Here is a 5,086-nt window from a genome sequence, read left to right on the forward strand (position 1 = left end):
ATGAAGGCAGAGAGTGAACAAATAGATAAGAGATTAATACCGAGAAAGATGATAAGGGAATAATGAGGTATTCCTACAGAATTTGGGTTCCAAATATTCAAGAGCTTAAAGATGAAATCTTAGATGAAAGCTAGTTTGAGGAATAAGATTTAGAGCAAACCCTGAACGTGATAGTCAGGGAGGTCACCATCAAGATCAAAGGAACCCATAACATAATGGAGTGGAAAATGAGGATTTAAAACATGTAGGATGACCCCGATTATGGGGAGAATGAGGGAACGTTCAGACTATGGAAACGGGAGTCGAGTAAGGAAAGGGGACCTGAGACGGTACTCCTATACGACAATTCATGGACCTGTCTAAACAGAACTTATACTTTTATTCCCAACCACCACCTTGAGGAAACAATATGGTGAGAAATTCTTTTAGGTTCTTTAAGTCGCTAAGCTCTTAGAGTTCCAAGGAACAAGCTGACCCAGTCGAGGCAAGAGCCTGGCTAAAGGAAATATAGGAATCATTTTAGATTCTAAATGATGGATGAATCACAAAAGACTATTTTTGTCACTTACCCTCCTAAGAGAAGGGCCACCACTGGTGAAAGACCAAGAAAGGCACGGAGCCAGAGGTTAGAATAAACTGATTAAAGTTCAGTCAATTGTTTTCGGGAAAGTAATTCCCAAGGTTATGGAGATAGTGTAAAAGCTTTAGAGTCAGAACAAAGGCGGACGAGTATGATGAAATATGAAGCTAAGTTGTAAAAGTTGTCAAGATTCATTCTGATGACAAGAATCCCAGAACGATGTGATGCTTGAAGTCAATGATTACTGGGTTCATGAAATAATGATAAGAGAAAGGAAAATAAAAAGAAACTGAAGTGGAAAGGAATATAAAGGCAATAGAGTTTGAGGAATGATAAGGGAGTTGGGTATGAGGAAACCCTAAAGACTCGTAGCAATAGAAATAGAAAAGTATGTAATCATCAGGATGTGGGTGATTCACCATGAGTTAAAGTTGATGATTGAAGGAATAAGAGATACATATATTTTATCCCCTTTAAGTTGGGAGGATTCGAGGAAACCTTGAGATAGTTCGAAGGATAAATAATGAGACGCGGATAGGTGGAAGAGACAAGAAAGTAAGAAATTAGGAAATTGGATGAAGGAAGTAACCTTAAAAAAATGGAAAGTGTATGTAACACCTGTGACTTGATACCCAAAAGGGAGACACCAAGTACAAAAGATATCCCAACATTGAGATGACTGTTGAGATAAACAACAAAAGTAAATAAGGATTTATTAAGAAGAAGTTCACGTTGAACACGACCAATATCTTCCAGAACATCCATGTGATCATTACCAAATCAGGAAAGAAAAGCAGATAACCATTGTTATCTTTTGGAGACCATATGGATTGACCTCAATTTGAATAAGGATGCTATTATGAAATTAGGTATAGACTATCGAGGTGGGAATGATTGAAATAAGACACCCTTATCAGGGATACATGACTTGATTTATCTATGGAAGGATGCAAGTACCTTTTTAAAAGGTGGAATTAAGGATGGAACCTCGATAACTTGAGATGAACCATAGAGGAATGCATAAAGGATGGCATTTCACCCTTAATAGGGACATTATGAGTTTGGGTAATACGGAATGAAGGATTAAGGCAACAACAACCTTTAAAGATCAGTATAATTTTTTTTCAGAAGTACATAGACAATGGTTATAGTATTAGTAAATGGTATTTTGATATGCCCTGTATCTAGGGAATACAGGAGGAACGATTCAAGGATAACCTTAGAGGTTTTACAAGGAGAAAGGTAATATTCAAAATTCTCAAGAATAAAAATGTTGATAAAGGAAATATGACGTAATTATAATGATGCCAAGTGGGGCACGTGTAAAACCATGAGAAAGTATGGATCGAACCAGTAAAGGTCAAAATTGTTCAGGGCAATTAGGGCCTAAGATAAAAGATGTTCTAAGTATGATTGAGAGTTAGTCGTGACAGTGATTAATGATAAGTGGCATTTTATACCACTTAGAACGTCTTAAAATGGCTTAAATTGGTGTCTTGAAATCAAGTATTTTGTGTATTTAATGCGTTTTTCTAGTGTTTATGCATTTCAGGGTATTAGTTGCATTTCGGGGGAGGAATCATCAAGAATAAGCCTTGGCATGTGTTCACCATTGCGAGAGGAAAGGAATGGGCAGATTACGGCGAAGAAACAGAGCAAGCTTGGAATTTTTCCAGTAGGGTCCTGCGCGCCCGCGCAGCAATGCTGAGCGGCCGCGCAGCAGCCTGCGCGCCCACGCAGAAATGCTGAGCGGCCGCGCAAGGTCGGGGAAAAAGCTGAATTATTTCAGACTTCTACTTCTGTTTGGCTTCCAACTTCTATGTAATCTGAGTTTTATGGGACTATTATATAGGTAGATTTGAGACGTTTTCATAGAGAGTATTAAGGAGATTATGTTTTAGATTGTGTTTTACGCAAGAAGCGAAGGAGATAAGGAAGAAGACCGATTTAGCACACCGCAACGAAGAGGAAGCATATATTCTTGTGATTCTTGTTTCGTTGTAATGTTGGATGCTAGTTTTCTTGCTTTGACTTATTTACTCTTGTGACGTACTCTGTTTTAATATAATTAGTTTAGTTATTATTTTCTTGTGTTTGTTTATCATGATTTCATATGAACCCATGATGGCGATGAGTTCTATTATGGGCTAATCGTGATCATGGGGTTACAACGGATTTATTATGGAATTCTTAAGTTAATTGTTTAATACTTTAGTGTGTGATGATTGCATGATATCTAGTATTGGTTGCGCGTATTCGTCTTATGTGCGTCGCGAACATATAAGATAGGGTGTTAATCTCTTGTGAAGCGACGGCGGATCTTGAGATTTAGAACTTGCCATGCTAGCATAGGTTCATGTACGTTGTGTATGATTAGTGGGTAACTCTAACAGTTTTATTTGCCCTATGTAATCAAACGGAATAACTTGTGCTTAAATCGTTGTGTTGTCAATTTCTGTAGACATATAGGAACTCAACATAATTGATGACTATTCAACTTCTATCTTAATTGTGGATGCTTGGTAGAATGGTATTAGTACAATGAAAGTTGGCTTTTATCAGTTTCGTGTTATTCGATTAATATCATCACTGTCACATGCTAAAGGTAATAACAATGGCTATAGAAGGAAGTAATAATGAAGTTGTGATCTCATGAGTGTTTTATTATTGATAATTTGAAGTGTTAGTTAAGTGGTTAATTAAGAAGTTAATTATAGTTAATATTTAATCAACAATTTTAAGTGTTATCTTAACATTGAGAAGTAATCATACATTGGTGAGTGAGTTTAATTAGACAATAACTTAGTCTGAGTCTCTGAGGGAACGAACTAGAAAGTATTCTATATTACTTGCGAACGCGTATACTTGCGTGAATATTAGTGCGTGTTTTCGCCCTAACAAGTTTTTGGCGCCGCTGCCGGGGACTCGGCGTATTTGTTTAGTTTATGTACTTACCATCATTGGTCATTAGGACTCAGTGATTAGGACGTAGTAGTTACTTACTCTTTTCGGTTGTATTTCAGGTACTTTAGCAAGCGTTTATGCAAACTCGTTCTCGTGCTCGCAAGAGGACTTTAGATACAACTGAGGAGACAAACGAAGTTCTTGATATTCCGGAGAAGTTAGATTTTGAGGATTCGGATTCAGGCGCTGAGCAGAAAGAACCAGTAAACATGGGAGATCGTATTGTTCAAGCTGATCCAGCTCTTATGGATTTTTCTCGGCCTAAAATTGATGATATTCAGTCAAGCATCCTTCATCCGGCTATTCAAGCTAACACCTTTGAAATCAAGCCGGGCACTATTCAGATGGTGCAGAATTCTGTTTCTTTTGGAGGAGCGGCAACTGAAGACCCCAACATGCACATAAGAAATTTTGTCGAGATCTGCAGCACTTTTAAGTATAATGGCGTGACTGATGAGGCTATCAAGTTGAGGCTTTTCCCATTCTCACTGAGGGATAAGGCTAAAGACTGGTTACATTCTGAACCAGCTGGGTCCATTACTACGTGGCAAGATCTTGCGCAAAAGTTTCTGGTGAAGTTTTATCCAATGGCAAAGACTGCTGCTATGAGGAGTGCTCTTACTCAGTTTGCGCAGCAACCTACAGAATCTATGTGCGAGGCTTGGGAACGCTAGAAGGAAATGTTGAGAAAATGTCCACATCATGGAATGTCGGATTGGATGGTAATCACTGGTTTTTATAATGGTTTGGGGGCCCAATCTCGGCCCATGCTCGATGCAGCAGCTGAAGGAGCCTTATGGGCTAAAAGCTATACTGAGGCGTATAATCTTATAGAGACAATGGCTGCAAATGAGCATCAAAACCTAACTCAGAGGATGACGTCAGGCAAGGTCGCAGGTATTCTGGAAGTTGATGCAGCCACCGCTATTGCAGCCCAGCTCCAAGCGCTATCAATGAAGGTTGATTCTCTGGCTACGTATGGAGTTAATCAAATAGCTATGGTTTTTGAGCTTTGTGCAGGTTCTCATGCTACGGATCAGTGTTCTCTTGTCAACGAATCTGTTCAGTATATGAATAATTATCAGCGACAACAGCAGCCTGTGCCAGCGACCTATCATCCTAATAACAGAAATCATCCAAATTTCAGCTGGGGTAATAATCAGAATGCTATTCAGCCACCATATCAGCAAGGGGTGAGTAAACAGTTTAACCCACCTGGATTCCAGCAACCACAGCAGTATGCTACAAGGCAATCATATCCTCAACAGGGAAGTGCAGCTGCACCTACTAGTGCTGATTTTGAGGAACTTAAGCTGTTGTGCAAGAGTCAGGCGGTTTCTATCAAGACCTTGGAAAATCAAATCGGTCAATTAGTCAATGCAGTGCTCAATCGTCAACCTGGCACTCTTCCCAGTGACACGGAAGTACCAGGCAGGAAGGAAGCTAAAGAGCAAGTCAAGGCTATTACCTTAAGGTCTGGAAAAGTAGCTGATGTTGAAAAGGCAAAAGAAGTCGAAGCTGAAGTTAGAGATGAAGAATCTA

At 39.2% G+C, this 5,086-nt stretch overlaps 1 non-coding gene across 1 annotated transcript; it reads right to left on the bottom strand.

Moving 5' to 3' along the window:
* Window positions 1-4,146: 4,146 nt before the first annotated feature.
* On the bottom strand, window positions 4,147-4,253 carry LOC141675773 (small nucleolar RNA R71). Its single transcript, XR_012556408.1, has one exon. It is a non-coding gene; the product is annotated as a small nucleolar RNA R71 (small nucleolar RNA).
* Window positions 4,254-5,086: the final 833 nt, after the last annotated feature.

This window comes from Apium graveolens, chromosome 7, assembly GCF_009905375.1.
Source record: "Apium graveolens cultivar Ventura chromosome 7, ASM990537v1, whole genome shotgun sequence".
NCBI lineage: Eukaryota > Viridiplantae > Streptophyta > Magnoliopsida > Apiales > Apiaceae > Apium > Apium graveolens.